This window comes from Oryx dammah, unplaced genomic scaffold (assembly GCF_014754425.2).
Source record: "Oryx dammah isolate SB20612 unplaced genomic scaffold, SCBI_Odam_1.1 HiC_scaffold_10, whole genome shotgun sequence".
In the NCBI taxonomy this organism is placed as follows: domain Eukaryota; kingdom Metazoa; phylum Chordata; class Mammalia; order Artiodactyla; family Bovidae; genus Oryx; species Oryx dammah.
The window spans coordinates 37,640,741-37,658,623 of NW_024070194.1; positions in this window are offsets into that span (position 1 = coordinate 37,640,741).

The following is a 17,883-nucleotide window of genomic DNA, read 5'->3' on the forward strand; positions in this document are numbered from 1 at the left end:
TCAGTGTCTTCAGAACCAGAGAGTCATGAATTTTGTTTTTTCAGTGGAGAAAGTAACAATTTTCTAAATAGTGAGGCTGAGAGACCATGTTTACCTGGCTTGCCAAGGAAGTTATTTTGCAAAATATGCTCAGCCCAGCCAATGAAAGAACACTAATGCCAATTGAACTCACTGCTCTGTGCAATCTGTTAAATTTTGTGTGTGTGGGTATGTGTGAATAGGAAAAAGCTGTTACTGTCAATATCCCAGTGAAAACATTGAAATACCAAATAACTTGTTCTTTTAAATCTGAGGAGCGAGTGGTTTGGGAATAGTGTGTTGCTACAATTAGTGCTCTCCAAGGACCAGCAGCACTTTTTCCTGCTTAGTCGTCCATCTCAGCGTATAGCCATCTCTTTACTGTGCTCACACTAGCAGTATTCTCAGTCTGTCCAGGCACCACAGTGGCTCTGTCTTCAAACTGTATGGACCCAAGGCTTCTTACTGCCACAAACAGGCACTCTGAGCCATACCAACGTTTTGCCTCCTGGGTTTCTATAACAGCGTTGGACACCTCTTCCTACTCTATTGCCTTCACCTATTTTAGATTAACAAGGGTGAATAACAAAGATGTTGTCATTAGGTATATTGGGAGAGTGCAGAGGAAGGGTGCACTGCATGTCATTTTTTTCTGATTTTTAATATCTACAGTCTTATATATATAGTCAACTTCTCAGTCCTACTGTGCTCCTTGTTCGTGTTCTGCACACTTTGCTGCTCATTGTCTTTCTACATTTCCATGCTCCAGGAAGCGGTCAAAACCAGATTGTTTCAGGGAATTTCCTGGCAGTCCCACAGTTAAGACTCAGTGCTTTCACGGCCATGGCTTAGGTTCATTCCCTGGTCAGGGAACTAAGATTCCCACAAGCTATGCAGCATGGCCAAACCCTCCCCTGAAAAAAAACTAGATGGTTTTTAAGCATGCCTAAAATGAAGCTGTTTGCTTAAGGGCCAGTTTCCAGGGAGCAGGAATCAAAGTGTTCACTGAAACCAAAGCTCTCAAATCTCAGAGTAGCACCACCACCACATAGTAAAATCATACTTCCCAATTCCAGCACGCCTTAGAGGATTAGGACACAAGACAGATACACACGTTCTTTTCCCTTTGTGGACAATTTGAGCAGGAATATCAGAGTGGAATATAATGGAGCAACTATGCTAGTATGACTACTGCAACAAGTAGAATAAATTATAAAACCCCTAGTTTACAACTATTGGAGCACTGGAGAAGTGAGAGATAGATACATTGAAATTCTACAGACAGAGAAAAATGTTTCTGAGAAATCTGATAATTTCTGGTCACTTTCTTCCTTGGGGGAGTAGTTGATTCATGGTATGAGTTAATGAGGGATCTTAGTCTATACAGAACTGTACAAAAAAGATCTTCATGACCCAGATAATCATGATAGTGTGATCACTCACCTAGAGCCAGACATCTTGGAATGTGAAGTCAAGTGGGCCTTAGAAAGCATCACTGCAAACAAAGCTAGTGAAGGTGATGGAATTCCAGTGGAGCTGTTTCAAATCCTGAAAGATGATGCTGTCAAAGTGCTGCACTCAATATGCCAGCAAATTTGGAAAACTCAGCAGTGGCCACAGGACTGGAAAAGGTCAGTTTTCATTCCAATCCCAAAGAAAAGTAATGCCAAAGAATGCTCAAACTACTGCACAATTGCACTCATCTCACACGCCAGTAAAGTAATGCTCAAAATTCTCCAAGCCAGGCTTTAGCAATATGTGAACCGTGAACTTCCAGATGTTCAAGCTGGTTTCAGAAAAGGCAGAGGAACCAGAGATCAAATTGCCAACATCTGCTGGATCATGGAAAAAGCAAGAGAGTTCCAAAAAAAACATCTATTTCTGCTTTATTGACTATGCCAAAGCCTTTGACTGTATGGATCACAATAAACTGGAAAATTCTGAAAGAGATGGGAATACCAGAACACCTGACCTGCCTCTTGAGAAATCTGTATGCATGTCAGGAAGCAACAGTTAGAACTGGCCATGGAACAACAGACTGGTTCCAAATTGGGAAAGGAGTACATCTAGGCTGTATATTGTCACCCTGCTTATTTAACTTCTATGCAGAGTACATCATGAGAAACGCTGGACTGGAAGAAACACAAGCTGGAATCAAGATTGCCAGGAGAAATATCAATAACCTCAGATATGCAGATGACACCACCCTTATGGCAGAAAGAGAAGAGGAACTAAAAAGCCTCTTGATGAAAGTAAAAGAAGAGAGTGAAAAAGTTGGCTTAAAGCTCAACATTCAGAAAATGAAGATCATGGCATCTGGTCCCATCACTTCATGGGAAATAGATGGGGGAAACAGTGGAAACAGTGTCAGACTTTATTTTTTGGGGCTCCAAAATCACTGCAGATGGTGACTGCAGCCATGAAATTAAAAGATGCTTACTCCTTGTAAGGAAAGTTATGACCAACCTAGATAGTATATTCAAAAGCAGAGACATTACTTTGCCAACAAAGGTCTGTCTAGTCAAGGCTATGGTTTTTCCAGTGGTCATGTATGGATGTGAGAGTTGGACTGTGAAGAAAGCTGAGTGCTGAAGAACTGATGCTTTTGAACTGTGGTATTGGAGAAGACTCTTGAGAATCTCTTCAACTGTAAGGAGATCCAGCCAGTCCATTCTAAAGGAGATCAGTCCTGGGTGTTCATTGGAAGGACTGATGCTGAAGCTGAAATTCCAATACTTTGGCCACCTCATGTGAACAGTTGACTCATTGGAAAAGACCCTGATGCTGGGAGGGATTGGGGGCAGGAGAAGGGGATGACAGAGGATGAGATGGCTGGATGGCATTACCGACTTGATGGACATGAGTTTGAGTAAACTCTGGGAGTTGGTGATAGACAGGGAGGCCTGGCGTGCTACGATTCATGGGGTTGCAAAGAGTCGGACACTACTGAGCAACTGAAGTGAACTGAACTGACCTGAGTCTATACAGAGAACTCAATTGGGTGGAGGAAATGCAGGTTACCCCATACAGGATAGATTAAAAAGAAAAATCACACATCAAAAGGGAATAAAAAAAAAGTGCTGAAGAGTAAAGATAAAGAGAAACTCTTAAAAAGAATCCAAGATATAATAAATAATACATGCACACTAGATTCACAAGAAAATTAGTAAGAATAAATCTGACTAAGCAGTTTTCAATTCTGTGTATTGATATCTTTCATCTGTGTTGGGTCGTTCTTAAGCATTATCTCTTTAAATATTTCTTCTGTCCCATTTGATTTATTTTTTTCCTGGTAAGCTAATTATACATATTAAACCATTTTTAAAAAATTATGTCCTTTACTTTTATCCATTTTTCCTTCTTACAGTCTTCTTTTTTTTCTATTCTGACCTTTAGTTTGTATATTTTTGCTTTTTCTGTTTTCCAGTTATTAATCTTGTCTTATGCCGTTCTAATCTGTTACTCACCATATTAAATGATTCTAATCTCAGATAGTATTTTTCTATTCTAGAATTTCAGTAACAAATTTTGCATTTGTAATTATTTGTAATGTTTTTTCTTTTGAACTATAGAGTTGAGAGTGATTTAAGCTCCACCATTATGGTATTAAAAAATCTGATTTACCTTTACCAATGAGTCACATCATTCTTATGTTACATCACCAGAGATAACATATATATGGAAGACATCAGATTTTATTGCAGAATGTTTAGTGAAAGGCTATGGTGCAAAGAATTTAGAAAATATGTGTAAACTTCCTGAGAACAGGCAGGGTTTGTGGAGGGAAGGTAGCATTTGGTTAATGGGGCAGAGAGAGAGAGAATCAAGGTGATCAAAGTGCAAGATCATATCGTGGAAACAGAGGTTGAAGGCCCAGGATGGGTGCTCCCTGAAGGGTGATGGTGGGCTCACATAGTGGTAGGCATGCCTCTGTCCTCCACATGTGGAGACTGATTCAGAAGATGTAGGCTGGAAACTCCACAATCCTTATATTCAAGTCCAGTGTGCTTGCCTGGAGAATCCCAGGGACAGAGAGGCCTGGTGGGCTGCTATCTATGGCGTCGCACAGAGTCGGACACGACTGAAGCGACTTAGCAGCAGTAGCAGCAGCAGCAGCACCTCAAAGACTCTGAAAGGTAGTTTGGGGAATGGTTGTGCTCAAGGCATGAATCTTAAGGAGCATTCACATTTAGGAAACAATCAAAGGAAATGAACCCAGAACAAACAAGCTGTATTCATTGAGGCTGAGAAATGTTTAAGTATCTGCCATCATTATCATTCTTACTTTATCATTTGGGGAAGCTGAGTTTTTAAAGTTAGCCAAGCTTTTCAGGTTGCACTGAATGGACAAGGGGCAGAGCTTGACCTCAGATTCCAGTCAATCGGCTCAAATGTGTGTCTAACCTCTGTGCTCTGACATCTGTAGAAAGTGCAGGGGATGCAGTGGGATGGGAGAATGGGGCAGGAGTCACTAGCAGAGAGTAAGCACTCTAACTGCTCTCATGCAAGAAAACCAAGGACAGACTCTCTAGAGAGGGAGGTGAAGCATTGCAAAATTAAAAGTTGAGTAGAAATAGTTTCATCTCCCTGGAGATTGTAGGAATTGATCAGCATTGCTTTCTGGTATTGTCGTTAACAAAAGCAGGAAGTTTTCATGGCAAAAAAAGAGAAAGACAGGTTCCAAAGCTAAATGGGGATACAATTTTAAAGAATTAAACTCCTTTATTTAATACTGCAGAGGAATAAGAGGATAGAGGTAAGTTTGTTATCCTTCAGTGAAATCCTACAAATTAGTGTCCTCATTTCTGCTCATAAGCTAATATCTGAAAATCTAAGGGAGGATTGCAGGAGGATTATGTCATTTTCTAAGGAGCTCTGTTCCATAACTGTGTGTCTAAAATAACTTACTTTAAAAAATTTTAATGCTAAGCAATGACTATTTAATTGTTTGCATGGTTCTTTGGTCCATAGATAGTAAATCTGAGCTAAAAGCATGGCTCTGTGTTTGTAGCTGGCCCATGTTAAAATTGGAAAAGAAAAATCCATTCTGTGATTCTCATTGCTTGTTAGCAGGAAATCGTAAGGGGGAGGTATTGATATTTGAGTCTGGGAAAAGAAATTGTGAGCAAGAATTTGGCAAGTCACTAATGGTTAATACATATTTCAGTCCTCGATTAGCCACACTTGGGGACTGAACACATCAAACTCTCTCCACATTCAGCATTTAAAAGGGCAAAGACAACCACTTTGAGGACACAGTGGATGAAGAGGAGCCTAGCCTGGACTCATTGTCTCTGTTCCCCTCACTCTGCTCCTGGGACTGGATGTTTTCCTTCCTGGGCCTTCTCCTCTGGGATCCCTGCTAAATCAGCTCAGGAGGGGGTCCCAGGCTTCTGGATTGTGAGTGCGTCAGCTGCGGACCCCTCTCTTCCTGGATGGCAGATGCCCTGCTCTGATTGGCGTGTTTCTTCTCAGGTGTGCTCAGGAGCAGAGACTGTATCATGGTGGACTCCACTCTTTCCCTTACTTAGGGAAGCAAGTCCTGCCAAGAATTATAGAATCATCTTCAATCACCTTCACCTTAAAAATACACAAAATATTTTAAAGTGTGCCTATTACCTAGACCTAATTATTTTAGATTGTCATAAGATTTGAGCATAAGAATAGGCTAAAGGAAAGTTCAATAGTAATTAAATTTTTGACAAATGTACTCAAAGATATCTATTAAAAAAATTTAACTTTGGGAATATAAGGCAAGAATTTAAAAATAGGAAGTCATATAGATATCTAAATGTGATCACCATGAATAGCACTAGGAGAGTCTATTCAAAAATAACACTAGGGAATTTTATCTTATCAGTGCATTTTAAGCTTTTTTTTCAGTAGCTCTTTCTAGTTGCTCTTCTCCAGACAAAACTACCATTAACAGATTATCACATGGAGGAGGTGTAAAGAAATCCATTTTTCACTTTAGTATGGTATGATTCAGTACTTTCGTAATTTGAATTTTCATATTTAAAATCAAGTAGAAAACTGAGGATATACATTTTCTAGAAATTATGTCAATAAGTAATTTTCTCTATTACTTAAACAAGGCAAAAGAAAATGTAGAGGAAAAATGTGTACATTATGTGTTTCTGTACATGGTGTAATGAGGTCATGATAACAAAAGACAGCCATGTGTTGTGGCAGTCAACCAGACCAGCTCCGAGGCTACCGACACTCTGAATGAAATCCTCAAAGCAGTTTTTATATTAATGCTGTTTCTAAATGTGCTCAGCTGTAAATGGGTGAGTCTTCAGTAAGAAAGCACAGTAACATGAAGAAAAATAGGACTCTCGGTTCATATGCTGAGATAATTCTTGTGAACAAATCTATAATAAAAAGAGTCAGTCACATTATCACTCACACAAAAAGTCATGACCGTGATGTGGATTGTCATCATTTATCAAGAAGAGTTTCTGGGTCTTGACCAGGGAAAGAGCAGAATTTATAACTTAAAGAATTGCTTAGTCTTGGGACATGATGAGCCATAGCTTTATAAAAAGTGGGGAAACAGCTAAACTCTAGAAACAAATGAAACACATCATTATTCCATTTCAGCATTGCTTGTTTAGCACTCATTATCTTTAATGGTTCCCGTGAACATCTGAACAAAGGGGTATTTTACAGATATCTTAAATGATCACTTCTTCATCTGCCTGTTGCATAAGATGCATGACCTTCAAATCTAAACAGAAGTTTTTATCCTCATTAAGCTGTAAGGAGCAGTGAATAAGTAGTAGTGTAATAGTTACTCTTGTTTCTGGTACAATGAAATAAAGCATTTCATCTAGTCACAAACCTTGCAGAGTATATTTTAAGAACTAGCAGTGATAAAGAAAAACAATATTTAGGGTTTATTTTTTTCAAGAAATTTACCTTCCTGTGTTTCCCTCCTTAATGGATTCTTTTGTTACAGAGATGACATTTTATTCCAGAGAAATGCCCTCACAGTCTTATGCAGCATAGACTGCAGGCAGTTGGCTGGATGGGTCTTCATCTTGTGGGTGTATATCACATACTACGGTTGGCTTCCCCACTGGCTCAGAGGTAAAGAATCTGCCTACAAAGCGGGAGACCACCTGCAATGCAGGAGATGCAAGTTCAACCCCTGGGTCAGGAAGATCCCCTGGAGAAGGGAATGGCTACCCACTCTAGTATTTTTGGCTGGAAAATCCCATTGACAGAGGAGTTTGGTGAGCTATAGTCCATGGGGTCACAAAGATTAGATACAGTTTAGGGACTAAACCACAGACCACACCACACCACCATGTACTACAAGATGCTTAGACCTCTACTTTCTAGCTATAAATAGCATTAACTTTATTCAGTAATTACAACAGAAACAAAGCAGAGTGAGCCCAAGCATATGCTCACACATTTCCACCCGTTGTTCGACTGAGAGACCATTTCTCTCAGTGAGGAAAGGATCCTCTTGTTATATGCCCTCAAACAAGCAGCAACACAGAAACTTCTGTAAACTGTCTCTTTCCTCAACACTGAGAGTACTCATGGTCTGCACATTCCTACCAGTGCTCGCAATCACATGTCACTGGTCCAGGTTCACGCTGGCCACTGGGTGTAGTTCCTACAGATGTAGTTTCAGTGTCAACCATCACTCCCAAATTTCAGTAGTGCACCTCCGTCTCTTTCCTTGACTGTCTTGTGTATCTTATCATTACTTTATACTGTAACTTTCCATATAAATGCAGTTTCCTCCCTCTCTCCCTCCCTTCCTTTTGTCCTTCTTTCCTTTCCTCCTTTAATTCCTTCCCCAAAGTGGTAGGCAATGGGTAATGATAACACTTGCCTTTTATACTATCCTACAAGAGCCTGTTTGAATCTGATGAGATGTAACTGGCCCTTCTTCCTCACTGCCCACCTTCTGTTCTCTTTGCTGACTCTGCTCCTCTCTTCCTTCTGTACCATGTACATTCTTACAAGGTCAGACCCCATCACCCCAGTTTACCCACTGAGTGACCTTGAACAATTTATTCAGTCTTTGTCTGTGTGACCTCCTGTCTCTAAAGTGGAACAATAATAGCACCCAGTACCATCCATATGTGGTTTGTGAGAAGGAAAGAAGGTTATACTTGTGAGTCATCTGGAAGCATGCCTTCCCTGAGTGATCACTGAGACCTGCCGGGTATTTTAGATGTTTTGATGTATCATTTATCTTTGAATTCCCCTTGATGCTGAACCAGCACTTTCCAGAGAATAGCCTCTTAGTTAGCTTGTTGGATGAGTGGGTTTCTTGTTCTCTTCATGCCTGGGTCCAGAGTTGCTGTGGTTGACAGACTGCACCCTCACCTTGCTCGTGAGGACAGAGGTCAGTACTTTGCACAGTCTTTGCTGCCTGCTCTGGCTCTCTCACTTGTGTCCTGCCCACTGTGGCCATGGGGCTTGAATGCCCCCACACAGTCTAGCTCTTGGTCACATGCTGCCTTACAGTCACCTCTGTGCCATGAATTATAATCCTCTCCTTAAATACACTGCTGACTCCCTGAGGAGACCATACTGTAACTTGTTAAAACAGTCACAAAGCTTATCTCAACTCTGAGTACAGAGTTAAGCCTCAGGAGAAGTTTTGAAGATTCTTCTACTCATTCAGTATGGACTGAGTGTGTTCTAAAGGGGACACAATTTTGAAGTAGTGACTTAGCGGACTGGATGCTCCATAGGGATGCTTAAACACAAATCTCACTGAAGAAAGGTTTCACTGCAATGAACACAGAAGATATATCCTCAAAAGGCACTGCTAGAGCTATAAGACTTGGGGTGAAGAGGAACCTTCTCAGTTCTTTGCAGAAGCTGTGTCTGGATGAGGGTTCAGCTTCTGTCCTGGCAGAGGCCTGTCCTGCTGTGGACGTCGAGGGCTCTCATATCCCACTCTGCATGGTTGAAGCCTTGTAGGTTGTCTGGAAACACCCTGTTGCAGCCTTTCTCTTTAGTGCCACCTTGAAGAATGGCACCTGTCACGTAATGAGGACAGACGAAGCAGTTACCTGCAAGCTTTCCTTCTTTTCAGGCATTCGGGTACCATGACTGTCAGAGGTCAGGAGGGAGAGGGCAGCCACTCTGGCTGAGCCTTGCCCGACTCTACCAAGTGCCAGAGAGTGAAGGGTGCTCTGGGGGTAATGTGCATGTACAGTAGTGCAGAACAAGCCTCGTGAGCACTGGCACTTTTTTTTTTTTAAGTTTTCTCTACAGAAAGCTGGAATACTGGAAATAAAGGAGACAGGTGATGATCCCAGTCTCTCCTGGGTTCAGTGATAGTTTATATGTACACTTTCTTGATGCATTTCCAGTGCAATTTTTAAAAATATATAAATGCATTTTCATTCTTAGTGCCTGGTACTTGTGGACACATGGGGTAGAAGGCACCAAAAGCCATATTAGAAAAAATATGTAGTAAATGAAGTGCACTTTAGAATGCCATATCTTATTTTTAGTGCTAATTACAAAACATTTCATTATGACAGGTTGAAATGCATTTCATTAAATTGCATGGAAAAGTTAGAGTAGAGAAGGTTTGGTTCGTTGATCTATAAAATTCAGTATTGTCTTTAAGCATTAATTGAGTGATATAGTCAAGAGAGATATCATTGTTAAAGTTTAACACATAATTAGTTGAATTTTATCTATGTAATTTCAACTGGATTATGTGCTTTCACATATAAATGTATTTTTCACTTAACATAAATATTTGAATCACTGTTTCTTAAAAAAAAAGAAACACTTAAAAAGTGTAGCTTTTTTTTTCCAGATAGTATTTGTATACATAAATGTTACCTTCAAACATAACTCTAAAGATTAATATATGTTTAGTTTTGAGGATTCTAAACCAAAGTAGCTGAAATTACTTTATGATTTTATTTCAGAGTTTGGGAATTATTTGGAATGTACTAGATCTGTACAATTTTAGTATAAACATCACCTCCTTTTATTTGCTGCTGCTGCTACGTCGCTTCAGTCGTGTCTGACTCTGTGCAACCCCATAGACGGCAGCCCACCAGGCTCCCCCATCCCTGGGATTCTCCAGGCAAGAACACTGGAGTGGGTTGCCATTTCCTTTTCCAATGAATAAAAGTGAAAAGTGAAAGTGAAGTCACTCAGTTGTGCCCAACTCCCAGCGACCCCATGGATTGCAGACTGCCAGGCTCCTCCGTCCATTGGATTTTCCAGGCAAGAGCACTGGAGTGGGGTGCCATTGCCTTCTCCTTCCTTTATTTAGGAGTACTATTTATCATTGTTAACTGCAACCTAACAGAAACAATTTACAGTGATCATTTGAGTTTAAATAATTATGATAATGCAGTTTTAATAAAGTCAAATTCAGCAAAGAGGATAAAATATATTATTATTATACGTTCCACTGACCACACAGAGTTGCCCATGTGGGAAGCAGCTGGAAGGAAACCCAGCACTTGCTCTTGTATTATACTGACATTCATGGGGAAACGAATGTAAAATGAGACTGCGAACATTTGATATGTTGAAGCAAAAGAGGGAGCCTAGGTATTGATAGTGACTCCTCTTCATCCAAATGCTCTTGAAATTCATTATGCCTGTTTTCAGTCTCTGAATTACAATTTAGCTGCTCTGGGGACTTGGTAATTGGTACCAAATAATATTACTTTTAGAACAGCTTTCATCTTTATGCACACCTTGCCATGTTCGTGTTCATTTGCAGAAACTTTCAATCAACTCTGGGTCTTAGGTTCAAATTTCAAATTTCCCTTTTTCCCCTTGTCACTCAATCTTTAGTGTGACATCTTCCCTCCAGATCCCAGTAAGCATTCTGCAGCCGTGCTGCTTCTCCTCGACCTAACTGATTTTCCCTGATTGCTGTCCGAGTGGTGAAGTTCTGCCCTTTTGCCTTCTGCATAGTCTGTAGTGTCAGTAAAGACTGTGTTTTGTCCCTTGTCACTGTATCGGCACTTTCCATTTGGAGTCAGACTTCCAACGACTTCCCTAAATGAGCATAAACATGGATTTTTCTGCCTCTGTCTGTGCGGCATCATTAAGTGTTCTCAGTGGAAGCTGCTGATCAATATTTTACTCATTTACCATTTCACATCTTTTGTGAAATTTAGCAGTTAACAATGGCTCCGACATGGGTCAGCTAGTCCTGAAAGACAGGAGAGTATTTTTGTTAACTGATCTAGTTAGATTGAAATTGGTGTCTGTTTTTCAAACTCTGAAATATTTTAACATTCCACAAGACATGGAGTGACTGTCTCCTCATTAGCCAGCATCTCTCACTGTCGACTCAGAGAACACTGGACAGTAGGTTGTCCTGTAGTTAAGACTGGGTTAATCTGAATTAATGGTAAACACATTTCCAGGGCTTATCAGTGGGGCTTATCAGAAACTGTAGTGCATCACCAAGTGGTTACTATATCCTGTTTGCTTATTTTCTACAATGCACATATTTTGCACACAGTATTCCCCCCTCGCAAGTTGAAAATGGAAAAAAAATTAAATTCTTTAAAAGTCAAAATTTCAGCCAATCTTCAGCAAATCTAGATCAAGTTAGTATTTTGTTCTATTATCAAGATTTTAAATTTGCATTCTGCATCTTATTTTAGGGCCTAGAAAACAAAGATCTTTGTAAAAACTTATCCCTACTTATGCCATTCCATGACCCTGATTAAAAACCTGAGATCAGTGTCATATTTCAAGCAGGTAAATGTGATGAATTAGAGGCACTGGACCTCTGCTGATACTCTGACACCTTTGTGTTTATCTTAAACTTATGAAGCAGATGTCTTGTGACACAGCACCATCTCTGAAATGTTTGGTAGAGTTATATAAATACAGAGGACCTGTGGCTTTTTGTCTGTAGCCACAAGCAGTTTAGAAATATCCATGTGTCTTCCCTTTATGTCATAATCTTTGTGCTTCTCTTCTTAGAGATCTATGAAAACAAATCCTTGTCAACCAATTTATGGCAGATCAAGGTAGCACTATTTGGGTCCTTGGTTTCCCTCATATTCTGCCTCTTCACTTGTCACCTTCAGTTATTTTATCTATGCACACCACACACTTGCACTCACATGTGTGCACACACGTGAATATATGCACATTCGTGCACAAATGCTCCATCAGTAACATGAGTTGTAAATAATTTACCCAAGGTTGTCATTCATTTTTAACTTTGCTCAAAGTGGTTTCTTTCCTACATGGAAAGTTTGGATTTTTATATAGCTGGATAGTCAATATTCTTTCTTGCCTTTCAGTATTTTGCTCGTCTTAAAAAGTCTTTTTTTTTTTATGTTTAGATTATTAAAATTTCAAGTATCTCTCCATGTTGTATCAATGGCTTTGATCCGCAGGAATCCTTTCTCCCATCTGGAGTTGATTTGATATCAGGTGTTGCTCTCTGTAGCAGAAAGGGCATTGCATGTATGCTCCCCTGAATTTGTTCTATGTCTTGTCACAGTGCAAACATCCTCTAGTATTGCCTCTGAAGCTGAATCCTTGCTGGGTTAGAGTTATCCCAGCAAGATGTGGGCAGAAAGAATGCGCCATAATTCCAGGCGCAGCCCCCACGTTTCCTGTGCAGCCCTGACTTCCCAGTCTGCTGGTTGGGTTTCTCCTTCCATGGCCATCTTGGAAGGCAGGCAGTGAAAACAGCAGAGCTTCTGATAGGCTGGATCCCCAGGTGACCAAGCACCCTATATGTCCCCATTTTGTTGGGTAAGCCCTGAGGTTCTAGGTTTATGGTAATTACCTCATCTTGATACATTTCAATTTATATGTATTTTTATTTTTTTAATTTTATTTTTACTTTATTTTACTTTACAATACTGTATTGGTTTTGCCATACATTGACATGAATCCACCACAGGTGTATACAAGCTCCCAATCCTGAATCCCCCTCCCACCTCCCACCCCATATCATCTCTCTGGATCATCCCCATACACCAGCCCCAAACATCCTGTATCCTGTATTGAACACAGACTGGCACTTAGTTTCTTACATGATAGTATACATGTTTCAAAGCCATTCTCCCAAATCATCCCACCCTCTCCCTCTCCCTTAGAGTCCAAAATTCCATTCTATACATCTGTGTCTCTTTTGCTGTCTCTCATACAGGGTCATCATTACTATCTTTCTAAATTCCGTATATATGTGTCAGTATACTATATTGGTGTTTTTCTTTCTGGCTTACTTCGCTCTGTATAATCAGCTCGAGTTTCATCCATCTCATTAGAACTGATTCAAATGTATTCTTTTTAATGGCTGAGTAATACTCCATTGTGTATATGTACCACAGTCCTGGCTATTATAAACAGTGCTTCAATGAACATTGGGATACACGTGTCTCTTTCTAGTTTCCTCAGTGTGTATGCCCAACAGTGGGATTGCTGTGTCATAAGGCAGCTCTATTTGCAATTTTTTAAGGAATCTCCACACTGTTTTCCATAGTGGCTGTACTAGTTTGCATTCCCACCAACAGTGTAAGAGGGTTCCCTTTTTTCCACATCTTCTCCAGCATTTATTGCTTGTAGACTTTTGGATCGCAGCCATTCTGACTTGTGTGAAATGGTACCACAAAACGACCCAATCAAAAAATGGGCCAAAGAACTAAATAGGCATTTCTCCAAAGAAGACATACGGATGGCTAACAAACACATGAAAAGATGCTCAACATCACTCATTATCAGAGAGATGCAAATCAAGACCACAATGAGGTACCATTTATATGTATTTTTAATATTCCAACCTAAAAGTTTCAGTGTTACTTAAGCAATAATCTACTTTTCCAGCCTGATTTTAACTGAGAAGATAGAACTGTAAAGTGCTGATAAACATATTTTCAGGTGTCATTTTTAAAGTAATTCTGCAGCTTAGCATATAGGAATGTGTGTACCTGAGTCTGGTAATCCTGGTCAGTTGGATCCCCTCCTGGTTCAGGTAATTACAGATAAATTTACTGGCCTGGATGTCACATAGAGGAAGTACGGCTGTCATATTTTTGTATGAGCCAGCACCACGTCTTCCTGGGGTTTAATTATGGCCTAAAAACTAAGTGTCAGTGAGCTCTTTCTGGCCCATGTAAATGCAAAGAGTAATTTTAATAGGACATTGCTTTAGTTTTCAGCCTAAGTTTTAAAGTCTGGCCTTCAGTGGTGGCTGACCTCTACTGTCCGCTTTGCCCTGCTCCTTCTCCCCTGCCTCCCCCTCCCACCCCCCACCACATTGCTGACTGCCAGGTTGAAGTTTGATGATTTGAAACCTTGTGTACTACCAAGGCCTGGTAAGGTGTGTCCCAGGAGCGGGGACCGTACCATGGCTGCCAGAGGTCAGGGCCCCACCTCATCACTTTTCAGACATGAAGAGCAGATCAGATCTCCTGCTGGTGTAGCTCTTTAAGCCACAGATGCAGCCCCACTCACCAGGATGCCCCACTGCCTAAGAGGAGTGCTCTTTCCAGCACCTTCTTGGCATCTATATCAGCTGACGACACTGTTGCTCCCCAAAACTGTTTAATAGATTCGAGATTCACAGGAAAGGGTCTGAGTCTAATCTTGCCTCAGCTTTGATCCCACAGGATAGCAGTGTCCCATAGAACCTTTTGTGATGATGGCTGTGTTCTCTATTACTACTCACCCCCGTAGTCACTACCAGCCACATGTGGTGTTTGAAATGTAGCAACTGTGAAACTAAATTTTACTTATTTTGACTTCATTTTTGTTTAATAAATTCAAATTTAAGTAGCCACTTACATGGCTACTGTAATGAACAGTATTGCCCAAATGATACCTCCATCCCCATATGAAAGATGGATGTCAGTATAGGGTGAACCTGAGCCATATTCAGCCCACAGACCCAGTGGTCAAGGACCTGTTTGGGGGACTCACCCTTGCTGGTAATAGCGTGGAGGCCTTCCAGCTTCCCAGACCATCTCCATCCTTACTCATGTATCAGGCTCCACTGGTAATTATGTGTCACTTTAACATTGGAGCTTTGCTACTATACTGTTGCTACAAAACTCCCCACATATTTTAATCAGATGCAGGATTGCGTGTTTTGTTTTTCCTGTTCTTGATCAAAAGCACCCAATACTGAACTTGAACAAAATGCTATGAAAATTTCTAAGAAGGATCATTATTTGATAAAAAACAGAAAGCGACCATCCTGTTTCCCAGTGTTTGAAGAAACAAACAAAGACAAAACAGAAGATAAATAGCAAAACAACAGAATCAGGGAAATCCAAATGAACTTTTGACAGCTCAGGTCCAATCTGAGAGGCCTAACGTCACAAGAATTCAGCGCATCCTCTTTGACAGGACAGAAGCTGAATGTTTGCATCAGTGTGGCTGGGGGTGGGGAGAGTTTAAAGCTGCCTTGACACTCACAGTTTTCATATACACTAGAATTAATCAGGCATTTTTAGAGATGATGAGGGAACATAATTCTCAGTTAAGTGATATCAGTCTTAACATAATTATTTCCAACAGTATGCCCTTCATTTTATGAGAGCTATCTTTATTTCCTCCTTATACGGTAGTTTCTCATCCACGGTTATTTCAGCAGGAACTTTTTCAAAGATATAAAAAATGCTAATAGGACTGAACTGTGTTTCAAATAATATCTTTCTTTCCTTTCCTATAAAATAAGCCATACATGATTGCTCATTCAACATTATGCCCACTCTCATCACCAGTCTCCCTGGATTTAGAGGCATCGTCACAAATCAGTTTCCTGAGAAGCAGTTCTGGGACAGGGCTTTGTGTGAAGTTTATGGGGAGTGAAGGCATCTTTGGAGAAGTGGAGAAAGCAGGGATGGGCGGAGGGAGAAATGGAAGGAGACACAGAGTCAAGAGAGGCCCAGATGTTCCTCCTGGGAGCTCTGTTGCCTGGAGCATGGGGCTTAATTTTATTCCTCTCTAAGATGAATAACCATGAAGTTCTGGGAGGGTGATGCTCCTTGGGCAGGCTGACTCTCTTCAGCAGAGGAGGAACTAGAGAGAGTCTTGTCTGCAGCTATTTTCACATTATTTCTAGAAGCTGGGAAATGAATGCTGTGGCTGGAGGGGAAATCTTCAGGTAGACCAGATACCCCTCTTCAGATGGGTGAATTTAGAGAAGAACTAAGCTAGATCTTAACAGGCCATTGACACTGAGTACTGAGGGGCAGGATGGTTGTTGATTAAAGGCAGAACTTGAAAATGACAAATCCTTAGTTCTGGAGTCAACACTAAAGCTGGTGTGCTCTGATTAGCAACTCTGTTTGGAAACAAAATGTGGTAAAATGATGCTTGTTCATATGAAGATTAAGGAAACAAAAAGTTATTATAGAATTGAAACAGTTAAAAAAATACTGAAATACACACCATCAGTGTGTTTCCTGATCATGATTTTAAAATACTGGTGTTTTGATCCAAAGAGACAGGAGCAATTATTTTGACTTCAGAAACTATGGAGATGTAACTTGTATCCAATTAAGAATGTCCCTGTAAAAGATAGTTATCATATCTGGATGTAAATTTCTAAAGAACAAATGCATTGTCTTCCTTGAGACAGCATCAGACACTTGCAGGATATTTGTAACTCAAAAGTAGTAATTTTGTGTGGATGTAGATTTATCATTCCATGTTATATCATATCATAGATGATTATGGTGTTTCACTCACTTCCCATTATATAGTTTGGTTAGTTGTTGCCTGATGTGATTCTTACTATTTAAATACTTTCCCTGGTATGAATGTATAAAAGTTAAAATGTTGCCCAATTTGTAAAAAAGAAAATAGAGCATCAATTCTGTTGACCTAAACTATTGTTGAAAAGAAAATATACATAGAAATGCATTTAGAAAAGGCCTATGGAAGATGTCTATGCAAAAAAGGAATGAATAATTTTTTTTGAGAATTGAAATCCTTGTATTGCTTCATGAGCTTTCATCTCGTGCTGTGATGGCAGTTTCAAGGCAAGGATAATAAGTAGTCTATCATTCAGCCTTGATTTACATTTTTACCTACATATGTTAGATTACAGCTTTGGTTTTGAGTGAGTAATGGTCAACAGCATGGACTCTGTTAGAAAGATCACTAGGGTTGTCCCTGTTCCAATCTGGCTGGGGTCCTTCAGAAGGGAGACGGAGACTCACACACACAGAGGGACGACCTCATGAGGGCACAGGGAGAAGATGGTGTTTACACCTGAGGAGAGAGGCCACAGAGGGAAGCAGCCCTGCTGAGTCCTTGGTCTCTGACTTCCAGCCTCTCGGCTGAAGGACTGTGTCTGCTGTTCAGCACCCAGTAGTCTGTGGTGCTTTGCAGCTCTGGCAAACTAATACAGATTGTGTTGCTTCCAAAAGCACATGGCAAGTCTTAGTCCCCAGTATCTCAGAATGTGACCTTATTGGAAATAGGGTCTTCACAGAGATATTTGGAGACAGAAGCCGCTGTGCACAGAGGGAAGGCCATGTGAAGACACGGAGACACAGAGGCTGTGTGAGCACAGAGCGGGGACCAGAGCACTGCAGCCATGAGCTGGGATGCCAGGAGACCCCAGAAGCTGGAAGGAGCAAGGAAGGATGCTCCCCAAACCATCAGAAGTTCTGTCTCCTCTCTAATCGGCTTCCCCTGCCTTCTCTTCAGCCTTCCCTTGACATTGCCTGTGAACACCTCTCCCCTCAGCTACACCCCCTGTGTAAGGGGCATGCAAACAGGTCATAAAAGGAGACCACCCCTGACTGACCATAAGTGGGTCCAAGGAGCAAAGATCTTTAGTAGAACTCAAGATGGTTTTCTCTCTTTGTGGATCATCCTTTATTTTTTATTTAGTTTTGAGGAATAGGGTATATTTTA